The following is a 26331-nucleotide window of genomic DNA, read 5'->3' as shown; positions in this document are numbered from 1 at the left end:
GAAAGGGAGAAAGGTAGAGATTACTCAAAGTGGGTACCCATCCAAAATGGGTAACAGTGGTTATCTTGTTTATCTTGGGTGGTAACATATCAGGTAATTTTTACCTCGATACAAAACGTTTTTTTTTAAAAATATCTTATAATTCCATTGAAAAAATCCCATCCTATTTAGACCTAAGCAGTTTTTCTCTCTCCTGATCTCTTCTCAGGATGGCAGTGACTGCAGAAGAGTCTAGTTATTTCATCGCGTGGCTGTGAAGCCACCGGGTTGCCCTGGAACCAGGTTCTGTTCAGTGTTATACCTGGGAGGATACAAGCACTGGGAAAAGAGGAATCTGGGCAATGGTGCTTGGAGAAAATTAAGATCTGCAGACATGACACTTCCTAGAAATCAGCCTGTCTTGGTTTCTCCCATAATTATTCACCATTTTGTTTACAAATGGGAAATAGCATTCTACTGTTCAGTGTCTTCCAAGAGACTGAAGTTAATTTGAAATAATCCTCCAGCAAAAGTACCAATAAAAGCGTCTGGAACGCCCTGGTGCTATACCCTCTGGCTAGTGACGCGACATTATTGATACACAAATCAAAGTTGACTGCTCTGGTAACAGTGAGTCCCATGGCAGCAGGAGTCTTCAACAGAGAGGGTGTTCCTTTAAGAAAGGACCAACTTAATACAATCTCTCATTTGTTAACAGGCTCAGTAAGACATTAAGGGAATCCCAAACAAATTTAAAATCCTTTTTTCTTTTTCTTAGATGGAATGGGCTTACAAAAAAAAAATTAAAAGAAGAAATTCAAACTATGCTTAAGAATAGACTCAAAGAACATAAAGGAGGCTACAAATGCTATGTGATTTGAGTGCTGTCACACGATTTCACCTGTCAGAAACATAACGGGAAACTTATACAGCTGCCTGAGCTTCCATCGTTAGAGTCTCTTCTTTGAGCCACAGTGTTTCTTAAAAGACTCTCCTCAAATGGTGAATCATAGAACATCTAGGATTCAAAGGCCTTTATAGGTCATAAATTCATTCCTGTACTCCCCTCTTTTTTATCCCCTCTAAGGCATTGTCTGGCCTTGGTATGAACCCCTCCTAGGATGGGGAAATTATTCCCTTAAAAAATAAGCAATCTTTTTCACTTTGAGTTGTCTCTAATCACATAAAAGGCTTCCTGCTAGTGAGCTAAAATCTTCTTCCCTATAGTTTTCATTCTTTGATCATTACTTTTATTTTATTCCTTCCATCAAGTATGTATTAAGCACCCTCCCAAGCATGTGGGCACAGTGGCATCCCAGAAAAGAAAGATTCTTGCCTTCATGGAGAGTCCATTCATGAGGGAAAGAGCCAGCAGAGAAATTAACCAACAAATAAGGAAGATCCTTTTAGACACGCTCAAGGCAGGATGACTTGATAGTGAGTGGAGAGGTAGGTGTGTATGTGGGGGGGGATTACTTAAATGGAGGGTCAGGGAAGACCTCACCAATAAGCTGATGAGCCACCTTTGATCAGGGTAAAGACTCTTCCAAGCACAAGAACCTGGAGAGCAAATGCGCAAAGGTTGGAATAAGGTCGGAATATTCCAGAAAGGAGGCCAGCGCAGGAGGTCTGAACAAAGGGAATTGGTAGAAAATGAGGCTGGAGAAGCAGGCTGGAGCTAGATCATGGTGGCAGAGGTTTTCAACCCATCTTTGCAGTGAATTGCACCTTCCAGGGATTCTTATTCCTTAGGTGTGTGGTGGGTCCAGGTATTGATATATGTTCTTTTAAGTTCTGCCAGTAATTTTAATATTCAGCTCATTTTCAGAACCACATATGTAGAGACTTGTGTCCTTGCTAAGTAGTTTAGATTGTATTCTTTAGACAATGGGAAGCCATTGAGAATTAGGCAATGGGAAGCTCCTTTGGAAGATCTAACAACCCCTTTGTAGTGTGACACCCTTCCGATATTTGAAGGCATCTCTTGCATGTTACTCCCATCCCCAATAACCCCTCCTCTTCTCCCTTCTATTTTCTTCAAGCTGAACATCACCCATTCTTTGTATGCAATTTGGTTTAATAAATATTCATTGCAGACCTGGTATGAAAGGAGGAAGTAAAGCACTTCAGTATGTTTCAACATCATAGTACACATTTTTCTGTTAAATTACCTATTTCAGTTGGTCCTCACCCTTTTCTTCCGTTCCATGAGGCTTATGCCCCAATACCAACCCCTCTTTCACTTGGGAGGTAGGGAGCAATATCCAGGGTGGTACAAATTTGAACCCTTCCCACATCAGAGATTTTATTCAGCCTTCCGAACAGTTGAAAGTGGTCACGTTAACTGGGACCTGGAAGAAACCTCAATGTTCAAATATTTTGAGGTGGGAAATAAGAAAAGTTTTTAGGATTCATTCATCAAATGTATTGAGTATCCCTTATGCACCAGACCTGTTGTGGCAAGGTTGTCTCATTCTGATTAGCAAGGACAGGGGCCTCAGGCAGAGGCCCCCATTGCTGGGACTTGGGAATGCTGAAACAGAGTCACCGCAGACAGACTTTTTCTACTAGGAATGTCATTCATGCAGTGAAAAGTTTTAAACCTTCTATTACAGGATCCTCACTTTTAGTTTTAAGGCATTTTTGGAAACCCTTTCTCAAAGTAGACACATAAGACAACACTCTGTATGTTTGCTATGACTTTCTCCTATCCAGAGGTTGGCAAGAACCCACAATGAACACAGAAGCTCACCAGGTAATGAATGCCAAAAGACCAGAGCAACAAATCGCACGGTTGTGAGAAGTAGGACTGGTTACCTACCTCTCTCTTTCTTCACCAAGTATTATATAGACCTCTGTTTTCTAAAAGTCCTCACTCATTGCCCAGGTCCTTAAAAGAACTCATTCTGGAAGGAGTAGTGATAGTCATACTTATTAAAAGATCTCATACTTTCTTACCAGGGTGTGCACTGGTATGGCTGAACTATATGTTTATAGCCTGGGTCTGTTCTGATTGGTAGCTGCTCATGCTGTAACTTTTGTAGAATATTTTTAATACTACCTCCTTATCTCAGGGCCCACACTGAGCCTTAATATATCAATGAACTGGTAGCAAAAGGATTCATATCTATGGAGGACAATTATTAGGTTGTCTTTCAAGCTTTCAACGATCCCTTTTCTGGTTACCACTTTAACCCTGATCCACTGAAGTGGACTCTCGGGAACTCCATTTAAGCAGTGAGCTTGCCCCCTGCCCCCTATTGATTGGTCTAGGAGTGAGAGCTGGTCAAAATCCCTTCTCTGGGAAACAGACTCAGGACAAGGAGAAATTCAATCTTTCTAGTCTCTCTTTGTCTCTCTGTCTCTGTCTTTCTCTTTCTAATGTAAAAACAAGGACTTCGTTAGCAACCGTATTTTACAGTCTGAAATTAGGAAACTGAATAAGGCAACTTGCAGTGAAAGAAAAGAATTTATCAGAAGCTATGTTATCTGTAATTTACTTCAAATTATGTTAAACCATACAAAATTGCCAATATTTAACCAGTTGATAATTTACCATGATCAACACAGTAGGTATCATGTATATTTTTGGTTGTGATATTTAGAATTTATAATGGTATTATCTTCCTCAATGTTCTCTGATAATTTATTTGCTTTGTTAGTGTTTATATTTTCCCACAGAATTTAATAATATGGTATCTGTACAAATGTGAGTCTTTTTATACATATATAAATTTTACCAGCAACATGGTGCACCTGAGATAGGTAGAAATGTCGATTCAGCCTTTGGAGAGAGTTTCACCGGCTGAAGGACTATTTCAGTGGTGGTTAGATGAACCTCAAAAGTGGGTCTAGAGGAGAGCCAAACCCACTTTAAATAAAGATCTATTAGGATCCAGGTGAAAGCTAACTATCAAATAGTGATGTGAAGCCTTGCAACAAACTTAAAGTGTCTCTGTTTAGAGAGATGCTTAGCACCTGAGTACAATAGAGAAGGTGACAAATTGGATGGGAGATCATACCCTGAGGTGGCTAAAGGGATGCTCATCACTTAAGATTCAAAATAGCAGAGAAATTTTTTTGAGGGGATTGTAACTCATGATATATAATGGACACTGGGTGACAACTGAAAGCGATTTGGAAAATGGCTGGATGTTGGGGAAGCTCCCAAACTTGTTAGGAAGATATTATTATGATTTTTAAAAAAGGTTCTGGCCCCTAATGGTGCTATACAGAAGGCACAATGCAGCACTCCTTTTTAAAACCGTGTGAAAAATTACAGCAGAACCGTCTTGTCATGAAATTGTCCCAAGCTTGTTTTGTAAATGGTTCTGTGATTATTTGCTGCTTTGGGGGATTCTTGGTCATCTCGCTGGCATTAGAAACATGGTACTAGAGCAGGGGTCTTCATATTATGGCTGATAGGCCAGTTCTAGCACACTAACTGCTTTTGTGTGGCAGAAGAGCTAAGTTAAGTATGTAACTATTTACAGTTTTCAATAGTTGAAACAAATCAAGAGAATAATATTCTTGACTTGGGAAGATTATATAAAATTCCAATTTCAGTATCCATAAATAATATTTACTGGAATACATTCACTCTTGTTAATTTACATATTGTCTCTGGCTCTTTTTGAGCTACAATGGCAGTGTTGAGCATTGGGTGGCCTGCAAAGCCTAAAATATTTACTTACTGGCCCTTTACAGGAAGAGTATGCCAATCCCTGTGCTAGAGCCTCATTACCTTTGCTTCCAGAGAACTTTTCCAGCAAAATGTTGTAGGAACACCTAAAAGAACAGAGAGCTTGGCCTTTGTCAAGCTTAATAAGGGGCTATGCCTGTTTTACACCTACTTGTTAATACATATCAAAATTTGATCTGAGATTTGCTTTTGTTATAATCTGCTTGTGAATTATAAGAGGAGACCAGTGCCCAGACTTTTCTCTGTCTATGGAGAGAGTTAGTGATATTGACCAAAAAGAACCTAACAGGTTGCAAAGCCAAACTTGCTGAGATCACTTCACTGCAGATGACCTGGGAAGGGTAGAAATAAGAGAAAAAAATACTCCTGGCATTGTGATCCCTGATTCCACGCTGTTCTCAAGACCCAGTTGCTTTATTGCCCTTGCATCCCATGAAGCATCCCATATCTTTAAAATAAATCCTTTTCGCTATGCGTAAGCCATATCCAGCAGATTTTTATCACTTGCAACCAAATAGAATCCTTATTTATACACTTTTGATAATCAACAGAAAGGGATAAAGACATGAGAGTTGTAGTAGTTCACTTTATGGAGCCATAAGATCTTCCTGAATTATTTACTTAACTATCCAGCACTTATGGCCAGGCTCCTCTTACATTTAACCCAGAAATCCTAGTTATTAAGCTGATGCTTTATGATATTTTTACTTGGCAACAACACAGGAAAAATACAGATATGACTTAGGTAAGATTTGGGGTATGTAGTGTGTTGATGGATAATAAGTAACATACACCATACTTCTTTTTAAGAGAGAGGACAAGGTATCACACACTTAAGATAACCCAAATGCCCCTTCTATTATTCACATAGTCAGTTCCAAAGATTCAGCAAGTGATCAAACAGATCTTCCAAAGATGGAAGGATTGTCATTGCAAATACTTTACAAGGAACCAGTGCTCCACTTTGCCTTCTGTGCTTCATTCTCTTTGCCGCATTCATCTCCCTTATTGGGGGAAGAGTCCCCCAAAGTCACCTTTGCTGGCATTTCCCACCAGTCTCACTCTTAGGTGACAATACCAGTGACTGTTTGGAAGATGCACAAAAAAGACCAGCAGGAGTATGCACTCAGCAATGGCATGCCAGATCAATAAACACCTTCATACAAGCCTGTCCTAGTTAGTGGATAAATGGGTCCCCGTTTTAATTATTAAACAAGAATCGGCAATAGTCAACAGATATGCAGTTTATGAGGCAAAAAATATTTCCAGTAGTAAATTGAATTGGGATGTAACTTTTCCCTTGCTCAATCATGTTCATCATCCCACTTATCAACGAACAAGAACTGAAAACAGTCTGCTAATCAACTAACAAATCAACTTTTACGGCCATTGCCATGGAAAGAACATTTGTGAGTTTTCCACAGACATGTTGCTATTTTGTTCCTGCTTCTGAGGACATTCCTTTTGATGAACTCCGTGGTTCCTCTTGCTGGGAGCACCTATGAGCCAGGGAATTCTTTTTCCCACCTTCCTGAGTAGTGGAAGCACATCAGTTTCAAAAGGCTGTGCTACATAGAGCACTCACTTTTCCTGCACTAATCTTAATAAATCCAGGAGAGAGTGCCACGTGAAATGGATGGACCCAGGCCTGCCTCATATAATGGGGCTTTTATGCTGCCATGCTCCATTAGGGACCACCACACACATCTTCTTCAATAAACAAGCTTACTGCTCAAGTAATAAAGTCATTTATGGAGAGAAGTCAGCCAGAAGACCAGCACTTACAAAAGGTTCTCAGAAAGGAATCATTCTCTAAAAGAGAATCCCATAGGCGCAAATCAAAAGACCATCTTTCAAATGAAAACTTGGTTCCCATGGCTGTGAGCCCTGATTCCAATGGTCCCATCACCTTTTCTCCATGAACCCAGACAAAAAGGCTCACGTATACTGCCCAAAATAAGGAAAAGGGTTCTGGTGACTTTAAAGTCAATTAAGCCCTTTCTGCATCCAAGAGCATTTTCCTCTACTTTTTCGAAAACACAAGAATTTCTGATCAAACAAAAACTTTTCAGCTTTTAATTAGTTCCTTGTGTTCTTAGAAGAAAAGCAATGGTGAAAGGGACAAAAAACCTTTGAAATGTTTTAGCTCTACTGATTATCCAAAGAAGATATCACATAGACGCGGGTGTTCTCCAATCTTGGGATCCCTGTCTATTCTGTGGTAGGGAGTGATTTTCTGTCTTAGCTAGGACCTTGCACATCTAGAAGATATGGGAAGGGGTGCTGACAAGGGGTGGATGTGAGATGGAAGAAGAAAGCTTCTTTTAGGGTAGAGTTGCTTGAGAAGGAGCTCGAAAGCCCATAATATACATTCCTGACCCTCACAACGTTAACAATTGCCCTTCATTGAACTTAATATATATGCTAGTTATTACTGTTCTCTATAAGATAAATACACATGGATATAGACATATGTGTGTGTGTGTTTAGATATTTGAACTGAGTGGTATAAAGGCCCCTTGCTCCTTTTTTGTGTCAGTTTATATCTACTTTTCTTTTAAGTTACCACATACATGTAGTAAAGTGAATGCAATTTTAGGTATATAGCTCAATGAATTTTTACATATGTCTGGGTAACTAACAAGCAGATCAACATATAAAACATTCCCAAGAGCTGAGATTTAAACCCAAGTCTGTCTAGCTCAAAGCATTTCTTTCCTCTGCATCCCACGGAGAGGGGAGTACAGTTAGTATTGACCATATCTAACCTAAGGGGATCATCGCCTGTCCTTATACCTTAAATAATCCATGCTTTTATAAATAGCTGTGAGGAAATGGAAAGTCCCCAGTGGGCAGATGCCAACCCAACAACCATCCTGACTTCATGAAATATGGGGGGAGGTCCTCCACAACAGTCTGAAAACACCAACTGTTCCCTTTATCAGCCTCCCTTGCAGCTGTTCCACGTGACTGCTCCAGCCAATGAGAACTGAAAGGATGTCTGCTGGAGTCCTAGGTGAGGGGGTCCCTTCTAGTAAAAGGAGAGAAATACTGGGGGGAAGGTTGTATCCCTTCTATAGCCAGGCATATTCAGATAAGATGCTTGGAACTTGGGCAGCCTCTATGAGGGAAGACGATGCCAATACTCCCAAAGAAAGCAGGAAGATGGAGGCTGCATTCTCCATGGCAAGGTTGAATGTCTAAGCCAGGGGTTGGCCAACTTGTGCTGTAAAGGGCCAGACAGTAAATATTTCAGGCTTCGTAGGTCACAAATAGTCTTTGTTACTGCTGCTTTTTCTCTATTTGAGCAACCCTTTACAATGTAAAAACCATTCTTAGTTTGCAGGCTATACAAAACAGGCTGTGGGGTGAATTTGACCTACAGACCACAGTGTGCTGACTAAACCAACCCAGCAACCACTTACCTCCAGAGTTCTTGTTAAGGAAGATGATTAAAAAACAAAAACAAAACAAAACCCTGTGTGTTAAAGCTGCTCTAAGTCAGATATTCTGTTACTTGCAACTAAATAATCCCTCAATGAAATTGCTGTGCAGTGGTTTTCTCAGACCTCCTTCCCATCTTAAAGAAAAGGAAATGTTACAGAAGGAAGCACCTGAGGCCACAGGGAAACGTATCCTGGTGTGTCCTACGACTTCCTTTTCAAAATGGCATGGCTGCTGCCATGCTACAGGACATGACTAGAAGGAAGAAAAGACGGTCATAGAGCACAAGTGTGGAGGGGGCTCTAAAATGCTAAAAGGAGAAAGAATGTTCTAGAATCTCTTCAGAGTGGGCCCAAGTAGCAGGACTTGCCCACTGAGCTCTTCTGGTGGTTTGCTACCTGCATCTCTCATTCTGTTCAACACCATCTCCCAAATTGTAGGTTTCTTGGAGCAGGTCCCATGTGGAAACTGTTCAAAGCTGTTCACATTTTCCCTCAGGAAAAGGCTTACCCTTGTTATCACAGACGCTCAAGGGCTGCCATGTTCCGACGCCCGCAGACCTGTGCAACCTCACCTTTCCTCTCGCAGACATGATGCCTGACCTTTAGCCATATGGTTCTCCAAACGCACCACCTTATTTTCATCCCCCATGCCTTTTGGGCTGCCTGCCCTCTGCCCTCCACAGAAGCCTCATTTCACAATTGTCTACCCCTCGCTCACTTGGCACCAGCATCCCTGGCCTGCCTCCAACCTTGCCCATCTCAAGGCATTTTTGACACGTTGGGTCCTTCCCCTGAAATTTTCTTTCATCCTTTCTTTGTTGGTTCAAACTTATTCCTCCTACTTAACCCAACCCAAACCTCACTTCCTCTGGGGAACCTTCCCTTACTTCCCTAACTAGGTGCCCCTTGCATTCCCTACTTCTTCGTTATGACACCATAACCATTACAATTTTTAAAATCCTTGCAGGGGTTCTTAATAATTTTGTCCCATAAATCCTATTGCAGCCTGGGAAAGCCAGAATAATGTTATCAAATGCATAATATAAAATACATAAGATTGCAAAGAAACACACTTTTCAATATAATTGGCTATCAAAATATTTTTAAAAATGTAACAGTAATAAATGTGCTTCTTTATTAAGACATTAAATAACAAGATCTAGTGGAGGATCTAATAACTACTGTAATTCTGAAGTGGTAATGAGTGCAGATGATATTTTAAGGCATCTGCAACAACTTGAAAGGAGGTATAAAAATCTGAAATTTGTCTTTGGTAAACAAAGTCACAGATATTGTTAATTCTACTGGATTTGTGGCCTAAATTCATAATGGAAGGGAATGCTAAATGTCATTTAGGGTTTCTGGAAATAAAACAATGTCATGAACTTTTGATTCTAGTTCACAGATCCCTGCCTCCCTGCCAAATTCCACCTGTGTGCTCCAGATTAGGGAGACCAGGATTTACGTCCAATTCCCCCCTTGACTGTCATCTCTGAAACAATGGAGCCATGTTCTGAGTTTGCTTACTGTTGTATCTCTAATACTTAATAAATACTCAATAAATAGCTGTTGGAAAAAAAGATGGAAGGAAGAAAGGAAAGGAGAGAAGGAGGGACACAATTATCTGCTTGATTAAACTACTTTCTACCTATATCCTTTAAAACTCGGGCCAGTTTTTATGTCTTTCAAATAATCTTTCATGCTCACCCTCTGCAAACCTGTTGACTTGGTCATGCCTTCTCTGAACACTTATCAAGTACTTCCTTCTGACCTAGTCCCTGAAATTGTTGATTTAATTGTCTGTCTTCTCACTCACACATTTTTGATTGGGAAATTTTTTAAGGCCTAGGGAGATGGCTTATTTCTCTCTGTTATCACCAGTATTTGTCAACACAGGGACAATTATCCTTCAGTTTTTTTAAGTACTGAGTTTTATTCTCTCCTTTTTTTCCACAGAGGTGCCATCTCTGTTGTTATTCTCAGCTCACATGGGATCCCAGGATGCTCTCTTACCCATTCGCTTTGCCCCACTCACCCACCCAGCCCCTCCATAGTGGGTGCCTGGGCCAATATTCAGGTAATTGTACATTTGTAGGTCAGATCTGAAACAAATCTCTTGAGCAGTGACAATAATATGTGTTTCATAAATCCTAAAATTTGCCTTCTTTTCTCAATCCCAAAGAAACTAGGGGCACACATGTTCTTTGGAATATGAATAATTTTTCAGAGCACCCAAAGGGCAGCATATCCACTTGCATTTATCCCACCCAGCAAAAGAGTGTAAGGATTCAGCGTCCCCAGTGGCTATTAGCCTGAGTGCCCAGGTCAGAAATGTCAGGCTTGACCTCCTTAATCTCCCTTATCCTCCTGCTCCTCTTTTCTCCATTGAGGGTGCCAGAGGAATGGGCAATGGCTAGTCTGACCTATGTACATACTGTTTGTCAATGGATTTGTTTGACAAGTACCTTTGTTGGAGGGGAGGGTGGGAGAGAGAGGGAAGTGCTTTGGAATACACATGGAATTGAATTAAAACATTTTCTTTGGACTAAGGGTTGCTTATAGACCAAGTATTTATATAAAGGCACTTTTGACTCAATTGTTACCACATGCGAGTGAATACCTATATTATTTTTTACTCAATATTTTCTCTCTAAAACAACCTCCTTATTGTTTCATAGAAGTCACACATTTAAACGAAACATTTTCTAATATCCATTAAGTTAACAGCGTCCAAGCACTAACCCAAATCATCTTGTGTATTACCAGTGCTACCAAATTTATGGACTCTACCTATATTCTTTAATAATCTAGCTCAACGTCTGCTTACAGAGTAGTATATTTTAAAAAATCACTATAGAGTGTTTTAGATGTACCATATACACAATATATGATTTGATTTTGTCCACAATAAACATTTAATAAATGATATCACACTGTTGGTATCAATCTGCCCAACTTATTTTTAATGTTCAACTTTATGTCTTGTAGATAAATACAAACCTTATTCATTCATTTTAATTGCTATATGACACTATTTGTTTATCCATTCCTCTGTGGATAGGCATTTAGGTTTCCTAGTTTCTCTGTGGTACAAACAGCATGCTCATTTTTGTATGCGTCTCCTTGGGTGTATTTGTGAGGACTTCTCTAAAGAATTTACCCTAGAATAGAATTTCTAGGTCATGATATATGTGCATCTTCAACTGTCTCAGATCTAGGCAAATTCTCCCCAATATGCTTTTACCATTTACACTCCTCCCCCTAGCAGTGTACAAAAAGCTACTTTTGCCCAACCCTGACAGTATTTAATACAGTCAGACTTTTAAATTTTGCCAATTTTAGGGGTGTGAAGTGGTAGCTCATTGTAGTTTTAGTTGCACATCTCTGAATGGTACCCTCTGTGATTTATAGCCATCCCATAAGTGCTTTTCGTGTGTTAAGGACATTGTCATAATCAATCTATCCAATAGCTTTGTAAGATAAGCATGACCCTGCCATATTTTATAGATTTGCTCTCAACCACACAACTAGAATTCAAATCCAGGTCATTCTAAAGCATACATTTAATCACCCTGTACTAAAGCTGCCCACTCCCCCCTACCGACATGTAGGCAGTTGCTTGCCGTGAAGATTGAAACTCAGTGTATGCAGCCATCACTTGGCACTTGGCAATTTCTCTTCTTGTCCTACCTCTGTTAGCTAACTTGTAAGCCCAACAGTGAGATTCTGCTCACACCTAGTGCCCAGTACATGTCTGTACAAATAGGAAGTTCACAGTATATGGTTTTTGATAAGCAAAACAATAATGGTGGTAATAAGACCCTAGTGAAGTTCATCTCGATGGCAAGTTTGTGTGGCTGAAATGCTTCCCCTCTTTACTGAAATAAGCTCCATAGTACATGTGCCAGAATCTTGTGACTGCAATTACTCCATGTTCTCCTGGAGTCTGTTTTTGAAGCTGGGACTTTCTTCTCCCTTCTCCCCCTTCTTCTACTCCCCCCACTTCTTCTTCTCTCTCCCCATCTTCACCCCACCCCCAAAGGAACTCAAGCTTTGTTGTTTCTTGATTTCTCTTTAATCTTCAGGGAAAATTTGGTGTATATATTGCTTGGGAGAGGACTGGAGGAGTGATATGGGAGTGTTTCAGATAGGATTAAGGCAATAACCAGATAGAGTTCCTTGGGGGTGGTGATTTTGTCGACGGTATTGACTCATTTTTATTTTAAGCTGGACACATCTGCTGAGGGACCTGGCAGGCAGGATGTCTTCTTATCATTCAAAACTATTCACAAGGCTGTCTGGCATAGAGAGAGCTGCATTTGATTTAGAGCTGTGTCCCAGTTGCCTGGATGAGGTCTTGGGAATCAGACTTTCCATAATACACTCCGGATTAGTCATTCGGTGAGCAGGTGAGTATTTGCTTTTGCCATTGTGCCTCACTAAATAATCTAGATAGATATAAAAACAGTGAATTCAGCTGCTGGTGAATAGTATGGATATTTGAGCTTTTGTGCAGTACCAATCCCCAGCAATATTTTTTTTTTGTATTAAATACTATGAATCCACTTCACCTGTCAGCACTATTCAAAACATGAAATGCTGTGTGAATAGAGAGGATGTTCCGGGATCTTTCAGATGATTACTGTTGCTAGGAAAACCACTTCCTGATATCTTTGTGCTTGCTGTATGTGTCTCTCTTTGTGTACAGCTTTCAGTGACAAGCAAATTCATAGCATGGTATTGGGAAGGAATTGGGAAAGTTCAGAAAAGTTTAAAGAACACTGCTTAAAGTTAAAAAGGGGATGTCATCTAAAATAATAGTTAAGAGTTATGCCTGCTTTCATGTGGAGGATTATAGCTATCAAAAGGAGAGCAATGGGGCTGCATTTGTGTTACAGTGGGGTAGACTTGAGGGCCATTCCAGTCATCATTTTCTAGAACCTCAGAACTGGGTTATGCTTTTTTGGTGCCTGAGGAAATGAACATCTTTTGTTCCCCGTGAATACCATGCCAATTATTGTTTCTATAATGTCAGCTCTGCTTAAAGTTGCAATTCTGCATGACTGATGGGAGGGGACTGTCTGAACTCTCTTGGGGATATAGCTGGGAATCTATATCCTGAGCCACATAAGACGAGCTCATACATTCTCAGTGGATAAGGCATTCTTCCCAGCTAGGTTCGAAAGTAAGAGTGGCCTCTATACTAGTGCTTGCTACAAAGGCCACCCCCAAACCATGTATGGATGAATGAATATGCAACAGCAGTAACATCATATCAAGCCGATGCTGTATTGGGAGGCTGGCATCATCTCAAAAGAACCTTCAAAATAGCATTACTAGCTGAAAGATCTGGAGCCAGTCATTTCACCTTTCTGGGTCTCTACTCTCATCTATAAAAATGGGGAGAATATGTCCATCTACTGAATAGGACTGATACTAGGGCCCAGTAAAGCAATGCATGCAAATAGCTCAGCAGAGCAGCCAGAGAATAATAAAGATTTCAAAAAATGCTACTTTATGGCCTATCCTAACATCTCGTCTGAATGCATCTCACTCTTTCTTCATGGGCCTATTTTCTATGCTTTACTATGATTGCTTAAAATAGGCTAAATAATCTTATGGCATAGATTACTATTTTTTATCAATTACATAATAAGAATAAAACAATAATGATAAAACTAACACTTCTAAATAATTTTACATTATATATGCTACTTCCATATTCATCCTCTCGTTTGAACCACCCAACAGCCACTGTGACCTAACAAGACCAGGGATGAAGAAGCTGAGGCTCAAACAAATTTGAATGTTGCCAAAGGCCACCCAGTGATAACAGGACAGGGATAGCAATTGCACTCGAGTCTTTTGACTTCACTTCCCATAATTGGAAATGGAAGCAAAGTCAAGGAGTTGTCCTAGGTTACATCAATGATCAAGACAGCCATTCTTGTGTCTGAGATTCCACTCTGAGTTGGCCATTAAATTTAATTGCATAGCTTGACTTCAAAACAGGTTGGGGATAAACTCTCCTCATCTGTATCCTCTGCCTACGTCCAAATTTTCCCTCCTTCTAAGGACTCCATTCACATTAGATTTTGGCCCACCCTGATGCAGTCTAACTTCAGCTTAAGTAAGAACATCTTCAAGATCCTCTTTACAAATAGGTTCACATCCAATAGACCAAGACTTGAACACATCTTTGTGGAGGAAAGCAAAATAGAAGATGAAGGATTCATGGAGATAAACTTCTCCCTCTTTCCCCTGGGTCAAGAATTGGCTGTATTCTACTGGGATCAGGAATAAATAGAATAGAATACACTTTGAGAATGGTGTTGGATTTCTGGCATGTGTGAGATGCCCTCACTTCATAAGTGCCACATTTGGCTCATTTACATGATGAATGCTGAGAAAATCAAGACAAATATATGCCGAGCTTCCCCTCCACTCCCACATATGCAGAGGTACAATGCAAGGCTCCTCAACCATAGCCTCTGCCCCTTACTGCTGCCATCCTGGCTCTGAAGATAAACTCTGCAGGGGCTTGATGGATGGGTCTGTTTGGGGGTGGAGGTGGGTATATAGAGACAGCAGTCACTCTTGGGCAGAAGTGGTGCAGTGATCAATGGGATCCAGTTTATCTCAGGGCTGCCATTGAGTCAAGCTGTCTGGGTAAGTCCTCCCCCAAAGTTAATTTGCAGTAAAGGGAACAAGGAATCCCATCACATTCTGACAAAGACCCATTTGTATTTACAACTAACATTTTTTAGTGCATCCTATATGCATTCTCTATGTATTACCTCTGGTTGAGAAGTCTCTTTTCTTAGGGAGTGTTAATTAACATTAGGATTACATGTTTTAAGCCAAGGTTCATGGCTGATCCCTAATGTGCTACAGAAAGGTAGATATTTATTTTTAAATACTAAAATTAATAAAATGCAACTTTGCAATTCTAGTCCCAAGAACTTTTCCTAAGGGAATAATCAAACCACTGTAAAAAGATATATGCACAAGACTAATATTGCAACAAAGGTTTTAATACAGAAAAATTGATGAAAAAGCCTATATGCTTATCAGCTGAAGATGTATTTGTGTGTGTGTATAAGTGCCAACTATAAGGAGCCAAATTATGAGAAGACTTAGTGCACACACACACAAACGTACACATACGCACACTATGTATATGTGTAAGAGGTATTTTTAATATGTGCAAGATACAATTTACAGAAAATAGCAGGTTTATTAAAATGCGACTTTCATATACAAACAGTACATGTTAATAAAAAGCCATGAGAATATATAAGCTTCTCATAGGTATTTTTTCAATATGGGGTAAGGAGGGGAGTTTGTGGGTAAAGATGTTATTTTTCTACTCTACACATTTCTGTATTTTTAAAAAGTAATAAGCATGTTTTGATTTCATAATCATCTTCCCCCCCCCCCCCCCAAAAAAAAGAGCTGTTTACGCTAGGGGGAAAAGAGGCATAATATAGACAAGTTGTGCTGTAATGATATGTCAGTCATTTAATTGCCACCAATAGTGATAAAATTAGCTGATTTCTCACGCCCTGACACTTCTGATCCTTAACTCATTTTCTTCGTTTGCTGGACTATTATTGTGCGAGGCATTTAGTGCATCAAAATGGTGAGTAAAAATATAAAAGCATCTTATAAATAAAAGAGCAAGTAGCTCAGGTAAAGTTAAGCAGTTTATGAGGCCAATGTACTCATTTTTGTAGGCCAACAGTTGATAAGGAAGGCAGGAGCCTTCAGTTAAATACATAACCCATTTTGATGAAGACCATGTCAAAAAGACCCTCTTCTCAATGGAAATATGCAGTGTATCACAACTCTTCTTGTGATCTTTCCCTTTGCTGATCTAAATACCAGCATTGGCCTAAGGGAAATGTCAACAAGGCTCAGTGGGAACAAATGGGTTGGGGAGCATTGGTGCTCGATTCAATCCCAACTCCATCAAATACCAGTTTTAAATGGTAGGGCAAGTGACTTAATCTCTCTGAACCTCAGGTTCCTTATCTTTAAACTGGGAAGGGCACTCATGTCCCTCGAAACTAAGATCTGCATCATAAACCCATAGAGATGTCAATGAATAGCATTAAATTAGTTGAATTCATATTAGTTCAATAAACATTAATTAAGCAGGTGTGACGTGCCTTGGACTCTACCAGACTCAGGGGAATGAAAGAGGAACCAAAAGATCTACCTCAGTCCTCAAGATCTTTTAATCTAGAAAGCAGTTATTAATCTTTATTTTCTGAGACATTCTGCCATATCACAATTAATCATAAAGACTTGCAAAGAATTTGCTACTGCTACTAAAATATTCAGGTTCGCACATAGTTTTCAATTTTTATAAATTTAAGGGGGTTAAAGGTTATGCATACGACACTAACGCTCTAGTCATTTGTTTTCTTTCTGTCTTTTTCCTCCTCTCCTCCCTCCCTTCCTTTCTTCCTTCTTTTTTTCCCTTCCTTTCAACAGCTTTATTGGGCTATAACTTACATATCATAAAATTAGCCTGGTTTACTCTCTTCAGTGGAGAAAAATGTAAGGTGTTAGAGTTAGCGCAGAGAAATGATACATAACAAAAAGCCTTCCATATCTGAGCTATATCCTTACTTGTTATAATTCTTTTATGAAAACCATGTTAAAAATAGCCTTCTTTATTCAGGAGCAGATTATTGCTTTCTTGGGGGAGGGCATCAAAAATTAGTGTGTATGGTTCAAATGGACATGATCCATCAGGAATACTGGGGTGGGGAAAATGATGGAATCCACTTGTCTAATAGAGCACTATATTGGGGGAGTTTATGAATATGTTGCTTTCTATGAGCTTTCTAAGAGCATGGAGGGAGACAAATACAGAGACCTAATTTATTTGGTAAATAAGAGAATTAATTGCTGTTATCTACCACAAACACAAATAGGGGTGGGTGGTTGATGAACGGAGAATGAGATGCTCTTGCTCACTTCCTTTGCTGGGAGAAGGCTTCCTGGAAGAGGAGGGGTCTTAGGAACACTGTTAACCAATGAAAGAGGAAGGGTCCTTGAAGGCAAGGGTCATAGGGAATTTTGGGCTGGGGAGGGAGGAGGCCATTATCCTGCCTGCTCTAACGTGTCTCATTACAAGAGGCAACATTTGCTCTCCATCTCATGAAGCATTCTAATCAAACCGTGGACAACTCAGAAACAGAAGCACACATGCATCTCCCTTTTTCTCTCTCTTTGCCACTTCATCTTTCTCCCATTCCTGTAACAGTGACTCATAGTGGGTAATTACTCTCTGCCTCAGATATGGCTGAGGAGCGAGCCAATGAAAGGAAGATTAAAATGCAGAAAGAGGAGGACAGCAATTAAATCAAAGAGTTGGAGCTCTATGGGGGCACCTGATGGTGGGGCGTGAGTAAATGGCTACACTCCAGTGCTCACAGGCTAATGGGAACCACGTGTTATCATTCAAAGTGACCCCTCCTTAAAATCCAATTGCTCAGTCTTACAAACTGGTTTCCTGGCTAGTGTAAAAGTCGCCTGTAGGAGGCCTGATACTGAGGAATAAAGTCAGCCGTCTCCCCATCACTCTCAGAAGGAAACGGATCCCTATCTTAAGGAAGTAGTGGATTCACAAACCAGTTGTGAAAGAAATGCTATTTTTTAATAACAAAATAATTTTATTTCAAGACTTTATGCCTCTGGATGGAAGAAACAACCCCAGTCAATTCATGGTGCTGAGTTGTGCATCTAAGCTCTGAGGATTATGTAGAGCAAGACATTGGGATAGAAGAATCTGGTCAAGACCTGCACAGTCCAAGATGGTAGCCATTAGCTCTTTGTGTTCTGCTGTGTGTTCTTCTGTGACCGCTTCTATCCTCATCAGTGACATTGGGAATCTGTGTTTCTTTTTGTTGCATCATTTTGTTGTGTCAGCTCTTCGTGTGTGCAGTGCCATTTCTGGTCAGGCTGCACTTTCTTTCGCGCTGGGCGACTCTTCTTATGGGGCGCACTCCTTGCGCGTGGGGCTCCCCTACGCGGGGACACCCCTGCGTCGCACGGCACTCCTTGCGTGCATCAGCACTGCACATGGGCCAACTCCACACGGGTCAAGGAGGCCCGGGGTTTGAATCGCGGACCTCCCATGTGGTAGGTGGATGCCCAAACCACCGGGCCAAGTCCGCTTCCCACCAGCCACATTTTAGATGCTCGATAGGCACATGTGGCTAGTGGCTGCAATGTTGTATCATGCAGATATAGAACATTTCCATCATTGCAGAAAGTTCTATAGACTATAGCTGGTCTAGAGTGTCATTACCCAACTCTTTAAGAATTTTCTGAGTTGTCCTCATTCTCTATTCTACCGCTAAGGAAACTGAGTCTTAAAGAATTTAAATAACTTGTCTACAGTCACTCAGATTCCAGGTAGCAGAACTGGAACATGAACCTCTTCCCAGGTGCCCAACAACTGCATCATTCTCTTGCTGCTTCTCTCTCTTCCCCAGTGCAAGTCTTGGGAATGGCTAGCCAGGGAATGAGGTAAACTGGCTCTCCACCTACTATTCCTAATAAATTAGGTATGACAAACTTATGCTCTCTTTTATTGAGGTTTTAGATACTCAAATTTCAGAATTTTAAGCATTTTCTCTGCATTTCTATTATACCAACTCTTCTCTGAGGAATGATGACCTCTTGGTCTAGCTTGGATTAGGAGAAAAAGCAAAGTCCAGGATTAAAAAGCATAGCAGTTACTATAACAGAGTATTATTCAGCCACAGTAGGTTTAACTGAGAAGGTCTGAATTGATGAAGACATGGTCAGAGACAACCCAAGTGCCTCAGATGAGTTCGGTCTTCCCAAGTGTAGATAAATGACAATCCCCATCTCAGTGGCTTAGTCCATTTCTCATGCTTGCAAGTCCTCTGAAGTTCAGGCAACTCTCCAGGACAAGTCTCCTCCATGCTGGAACTCTGAGGTCAAAGTTGCTTCATCCACATGTCAGTGCGAGCTAAGCCTGTGGCCTTTGTACTCACCACCAAAGGGAACAAGAGAGGTGGGGGATTTCACAGGGCCCTGCATTGTCTCTGTCAGAAGTGACACATATTGCATGCCTCACAGCAGCCCTAAGTCACATCACCCGCCCCACTGCAAAGGAATTGGGAAAGGTAGAGGAGGATATGGACTATTGGGTGAGCATTCTTGTTGTGCCATGCTGGCAAATTAAAATGACTGGCAACAGTAAAAGTAGCACTACATTATTGAGCTCTTGACTGTGACAGACAGTGCTGGAAGCTTTACATGTAATATCTCATTTAATTCTCACACCAACCATGGGAGGCGTGTGCTGTTATTCTCTCTTTCTCTTACGTACAAGCACAATGGGGTGCATATGGGTTAAGAGATGAGCTTGAGGTTGAATGGATAACAGATGGCAGAACCAGAGCTTGAACTCAGGTCTGATTGATATCAAAGCCCATGATCTTAACCTCTCTGTGATGCTGCCTCCACTACCCACCCATCCTCACCCCCATACATACCATCTGGGAAATTTGGGAGAAAGGAGAAGATATGAGAAGTTAGAGTTAACCATTCAGATTTTTTCTTAAACACGAAATGAAAGTTGCCCTCTAGAATATTCCTGTCCAATAGAACTTTCTACAAAGATGGAAAGGGTCTATATCACTGTGGTCCCATACTGAGCTCTTGAAATGTGGCTAATGTAACTGAAGAAAATAATTTTTATTTTATTTTCATTAATTTAAATTCAAATGACTACATGTGGCTTGTGGCTACCATATTAGACAGTACAGCTCTAGGAACTATATAATAATGAGACTTTCATCCCCAACTATATTCCAGAACAAATAAGCAATGATGTTGTATAACCAAAAATAAAATTGGTGATCATCAGAAACCAGAGTTATGCCAAATCAACCTCATTGTCTTATTTGTGACAGTGACTAGCCTGGTAAATTAGGAAGCTGTTATGTACCTGGTATTCTGATACCCTCATAACATGGCAAAGATTTTCTTTGAAGATTCTAGTCAATAATATTTGGAAATGAAAACTAGATTATAGTAGTGACTTTATTTTAAACTTGGGTCTGTTTTTCAACCCAGCCTCAATGTCTGTCTTGTTAACTTTGCCTCTTGTTTTGGACAGAAGCAGGTCTTCAGTAGCAAACTATAGGGAGTTAAGGTATGTTTTCCTCACATTTGGAAAGTAGCCTCCTTTGACCAATGCAGCTGGACAGTCACAAAGCAACCTTGGGTTGAAATAGATAAGTTAATTATACGTTTTGTCAGACCTATAAAAGTATATTGTGCAAAAGATAAACCATAATGTAAACCTGAAATGGTTAGAGGCAATGCTTCAATATTTGTTCATCAGTTGTTACAAATGCACCATACTCATGTAGGATGTATTGGTAGGGTAATATGTGGGGGAGAGGAAGTGGGGTATATGGGAATCCCCTGTATTTTCTATGTGACTTCCTGTAACCTAAAGCTTCTCAGGACATAAAGTGAAAAAAAAACCCCACAACATTGGAGAGAAAAAAAAAAAGAAATAGATACGTTACAACAAGGCCCAAACATCAAATAACTCAGGATATTACCACTTGGATGCCTTTATTCAGACTATGAAGGAAAAAAGTGAGAAGGTGAAAGAACGAAGCATTAATATTCAAGGATATATTTCCTTCACCTCTTGGTTTAAATGCTGCCTCCTCCAAGAGGGTTTCTCCAGCTGCAAAAGGAGGCCTCCCCTCCTGCTGCTCGCTAGCCTCTCACCTTGCTTTGTTTTTATTCTCAGCATTTGTACTTCCTGTTATTTATAACGTACTATTTGTTTACCTGCATACCCCCTCTGAAATGTAAGCTCCACAAGGGCATGGGCTTAGTTTAGCTCTGCACATACCCAGGGTTATGTTGGTCAATGTTTAACAACCAGCTCTCCAAAGAAGAAAAAAGACAAGGAGAAAAAGAACCCAATTGGTAGCTGCCACTTTCTGTGGTGTAAATATTCCCACCATGGCTGATTGCAAGCCAGCAACATAATTTCACAGGGTGCAGAGTTGGAAAGAGATGTCCAAAACTGGCTCTCACAAGCTGGTATAAGCCAGTTCTAGCCTTGAGAACAGCTCCCCCTTGTCTTCGGAGCTCAATTATTATTTATGGATGGCTGAATGTGGAGCAGTCCAGAGTCACGCAGCAGGTCAGAAGTGGATGCCAGCCTCAGGGAAATTAGCATCTATGATGCAGTGCACAAAGTTTCACATTTTTGGTCACTCAGCAGTGTGCCTCAGCCCAAATTGCTGGTGCAAGAACTCAGAAAATTTGGTGGGAAGGCTTTAACTGTTTTACTCTGAAAGTTGTATGTATATAATTTTTAAATACATTCATTTTTTACTGAAAAAGATAATTTAATTGCACTGAGATACAAACTTGGATTATAAGTATTGTAACTTAACTTAGAAAGGTAATGTCTAAATGCATCTTCAAAAATGAGTGAAATTCTTTGAGGTCAAAGACCAAGATTTATTCATCTTTTTAACTCCTTTAGCTTAGGGAGAACACTGTACAGATAAAGGTTGCCCAGTAACTATTTATATTTTATTATTTGATGTTAATCCGCTGCAGGACTCTGTGTCTTAGTAAGAACATGGATCTGCAGTGACCAACTCAGCTTGCCTGGGAAGTGTCAAAAGGCTCTTAAAGCACCACCTATCCAGCAAATTCCTTCTTGTTTTTATTCAGCCTACAGGATTGAGCATCTGTAAAGAGACATGTTTTAGTATTTTCAGAAATTGCTTCCAAGGCTTTCAAAAAATTACTTTTTTTTTTGGGGGGGGGTGCTAAGTCCCCTATTTTCCATACTGATTTTTTAAAAGGAAAATAAAGACCTAGTTTAAAATGCTTTCACCAAACAGAAGCAGAATGAAATGGAGAAACTTAATGGATCTCTTTCTGTGACTAAAATGACAGATAAAATATCTATTTTGCTCACATATTTTTCATTCACAGACAGTTCATTTCAGTAAATATCTTACCACCTGCACTTGTCTATTTTCCAAGGTTTTTGGGAAATTTCCAATAAGTTCAGTTGGACTCTATAGTTGGTATTTATGAGGCTGTGCTTAAAGGGAAATTGCATCAAGGATATCATCAGCTCAATTTTTTCTGTGTTTTTCTGAAACGTGGAGTTGGCAAGCTCTCAAAACCCTTATCAGGTCATAACTCAAAGATACATGTGGCCTCCACAGCTGGGTTAATATTTACAAAGCACTCTTCTGCCCCCAGTCTTTTTCTATGTGTCTCTCTCCTGCCGTTCCTGCCTTCTTGTAGGCTTGTTAATACTGAAGATTATAAGAGACCAAGTCTACACTGGCAGAAAATGCCTTCTGTGCTCTTCCCCTTCAAGCTTACCTCAGAAATAAGCTCTGTTGGCCCCTAGAAATGAGTCAAAAGATTTCTAAAAGCCTAAACCGGGGTTTTTCAACATTGCATGGCTGACATTTTCAGCTACCTAATTCTCTGATGTGGGGAGATGCCCTGTGTAGTACAGGGTGTTTAGCAGTATTTTTGGCCTCTCCTCACTAGATGCCAGCAGTAACCCCCACCCCAACTGGGTCAATCAACAGTGTCTCCAGACATCCAAATGTCCCCTTGGGCCAAAACTGTCCCTGTTGAGAACCACTGCCCTAAATGATCACTTTAGAGTACATGGTAAAGATATGGTGAAGGTTTTCCTCTACTCAACCTGCTTTGAGAATTGCATTACATTTTTAGGGTCCAGAAATACTGATTTCTTACCCCCCCACCCCCATATAGACAAAGGGCCAACAGTACCCCTGCATGCTTAGAGTTCACTTGTGTGTGGTGTGAAGTTGTTAATAACAAAGTTGTAGGAGATAGGACCAGCAACTCTCTTTAATAGGATGATGAAGAAGGTGTCAGAAATGTCTCTGTATGATGGAGGAATTCATTTTCAGTTTAGGATCACTTTACAAATCATGTTTCCCAATCAAAAAATGACCAGAAAGCACCATACCCAGGGGTGTGCCCAAATGGTCTGGGCAAACATTGAAATTGGCCCCTCTGATGATGATTGCTTTAATGAGTATTTCATATTTGTCAACCAAATGAATGAGTTACTGCTATGTGCCAGGTTCTCTGCTAACGCTGGGAATGCTACAAGAAGCAAAAACAATCCCTGACACCACGATGATGGCCCTGACATCAAGGTAAGACAACACTAACTGAATAGCTACATCAATGAACATGTAGCTACAGACTGAGATTATACGCCCTGAGGGTCCTAAGAACGTGACAATCAAGGAACAGGACCCACACCATGTCCCACAGCAAACGATCCTTACACTAAGATATGGAAGATGAGTAAAAGTCACCAGGTAAAGTTGAAGAGGAGTATTTCAGACAAATGGACCAGCAGGTACAAAAACTCAGTGAGGGGAGGGAATAGATGGGTAAGAGAAACGGAGAAAAACAAAAATGGCAGGAGGTCTGGAAAGCAGAAGGTTGTATGAACAGAGGCCAGATTCCTAAGGCCCGTGACTATGTGTCCTTCCCACATTGTTGTTCTTTATCCCATCAGCAAACACATGTTGATAGGCTGGAAGCAGCGGAGGGAAAGGTTATGTCTGCCTCTTGCAGAGATCTCTAGTTGCAGTATGTAGAATTAATGGGGGTATGTAGAGTTAACGTGGTGGGGAAGAATAAGCACATGTGGTTGTCCGGGTGAGAGAGGAAGGAGGCTTGGAGTAGGATGGTCCAATAAAGAAGGGGTGAGGCAGGAGAATGAGTGTTATTTGGATGAACGAACAGGGGCTTGGCAAGGGGTTCAACAAGAAGGCCTGATTGGGGCGGACTGGTTATTCCCAGGTGGTGTCCCCTTCAAGGGGGCGAGGTCCCGGCTGACCCAGTGTTTAAGATGCCGCATGTAATCCCTGGAAGGGTAGGTGGTGGGGGTGATCAGGGGAAGGAAATTGGGATGCCTCAGATTTCTGGCTGATGCAATTGGATCAATTGTGCTCTTCTTTGTCCAGAGAGTGACCGCTTGGGAGGGACATGTCTGTGCTGGAAAACAAGTTTGTATGGGGGATGGTGGAACTGAGATGACTTTAAGACACTCCAGAGAGGAGAGACCTGGGTTGCTGCCCTGCGAGGGAGGAGCTTCCCAAGGAAAGGTGAATTCACTAGGGGATGGCATGTTTTTTTTTTAGGGGATGGCGTTTTGCAAAACTTTCATTAGTCATTTTGTACCTAAAGTGAAATTTGAACAAGTATTAAGCAGGGCTTATTATTTTTAGCAAATAACAACAGAACTGTAAAAAAGAAAATGGTGATTTTCAGCCACAATTTCTCTCCTCGGCCCATACCATCCATGCTCCAGTAACGAGAAAGAATTCTGCGCTCAGCGATCTGCAAGGTTCCCTGCTAAGGAAAATCCATTTTCACTCCATTCGCTTCCGGATGGAGACAATCCACGTATCCCATTGCCTCTGAGTCAGGACGTTTAGGAGAGATTCTCCTTTTCTTCACCTTGCATCTGCTCAGTATCTTAATCCCAAATTGTGGGAGTGAAATTCTGGCAACCTTTAAGGATATAATTTGCTTCCTATTACATTATTTCTTCCCTTACAGGAGAGACCAAGTGTTTGTCATTTACGAGTGTCATGTCATTACATTCCATATTGCAGTGTAATGATGTGAAATGATTAAATGACAAAATGCCAGCTCACTGCCAAAAATTTAAAGTGGCATACTTTTATTTGTAGATTGGAAAGCTATTATTAATTCTTAGATTGACTTTGCCAGATGAAATAATGCAAGCAGAGTGTTGCATACCGAAATGGGACAATATGAGGTAAGGTTCTGAGCCCTGATTCCAACATAAACAGGAAGAGGTCTCCAATTCCAGTGCGGTCCTCAGGCTACATATCCAGAGCTAAACTTATCAGTTTAGAACAGTCTTGTCACCTGATGAATATGGAGTGACAGGCATCAAAATACAACCTGACTGGAGTTTCTATTGAGAACAAAAATGGGAACTGGGGCCAGGTGGCTGAGAGAATAAAATGGTCTGGCCTTCTCTTTCCCATTCCTTCATCACTCTTTTTTCCACTGGCATTTATTGAGAGATTGAATTTTATTCTTTTTTCTTTTACAGGAACAGGAACATTCAAAAATCATTTTGTAGATGTCACCAAATTACCAGAAGAAGCTGCAACTGGTAAAATAATAATTTGTCCCTTTTTTTTTCTAGGCTATAAACTTCCTTGTGGAAGTGTTTGAATGAGGGTTAAAAATTGCATTCTTGGCACTAAGTTTATCAAGTTTTTAAAGTTCAAATCTGTGTAACCTCAAGTGTTTGAGGATTTGTGAAGAAAGCTGTTGTCACCTGCTATTTCTCTCTACGATTTGTGGATGCCCATTCTGGCAATATATACATTGCCTGATTCCGTAAGAACCTTCTTGCTACTGTATTTGAGTGGCTTTCTTTTGTTCTCATTTACTTTTTCTCCTCTCCCTGAGCAATTCTTATTTTTCTTTGTGGGGGCAAGAGAAATGCTGTACCTCTTGACCTCCTTGCTTCTATGGGGTCCTCTAAGAAACACCCTTGCCTTTGGAATTCTCTGCCCTGGAACTCAGAAGGACATTAGACTTGGTGTGTGTTTTATTTTACTTTCCTTTTAATTTTTCTTTTTCCTCTAATGCAAGCTAACAGCTTATATTTTTAGTTACAATTTTTGTTAAGTGCTTCTGTTACTTTCGTTTTGAACACTCTTTTGTTGTAAAGTACTTTTGGGTGGAAGCTGATTAAGTAGAGGGGGAGAAAAGAAATCAAGATGCATAGTATTTGTTTTGTTTTGTTTTTATTGCATAGGGTACAAGGCCACTAACCTGTGGCTTGATCATTTTAAAACAGAAAAACACAAACTCTAATAAGCTTCTGGATTTATAACAATAGCCCCATGCTTGCCAAGATGGCTAGTAATATTTGCTGCTTCCACTCCAACACAGGGCGCATGCTGCCTTGCTTCTGGCATATTGGCAGGGGTACAAAGAACACATTCTTCATGGACAGGAACTCATAAATGGACAACTGCTCAGGTAACAAAACTGTTGGGAGCTCATTTGGCTTGTGGAAAATGCTTAAAAGTTCCATGATTGGAA

The 26331-nt window shown here is 40.5% G+C and overlaps 1 long non-coding RNA gene across 2 annotated transcripts in view; it reads left to right on the top strand.

Annotated features, from left to right (window-relative positions):
* Positions 1-12454: 12454 nt before the first annotated feature.
* The window catches only part of LOC101437129 (uncharacterized), a 37260-nt gene continuing 23383 nt past the window's right edge, over positions 12455-26331 (top strand). For both annotated transcript variants that reach the window (XR_009183269.1, XR_188917.3), the window contains exons 1-5: positions 12455-12536; positions 23303-23378; positions 24201-24341; positions 25325-25387; positions 26179-26268. This is a non-coding gene — a long non-coding RNA (uncharacterized lncRNA). The remainder of the gene's footprint in view (positions 12537-23302; positions 23379-24200; positions 24342-25324; positions 25388-26178; positions 26269-26331) is intronic.

The sequence above is a fragment of the Dasypus novemcinctus genome, chromosome 24, assembly GCF_030445035.2.
Source record: "Dasypus novemcinctus isolate mDasNov1 chromosome 24, mDasNov1.1.hap2, whole genome shotgun sequence".
Classification (NCBI taxonomy): Eukaryota; Metazoa; Chordata; class Mammalia; order Cingulata; family Dasypodidae; genus Dasypus; species Dasypus novemcinctus.
Note: the sequence above shows the minus strand (reverse complement) of the source record. Positions and strands in the feature narration are given on the sequence as shown.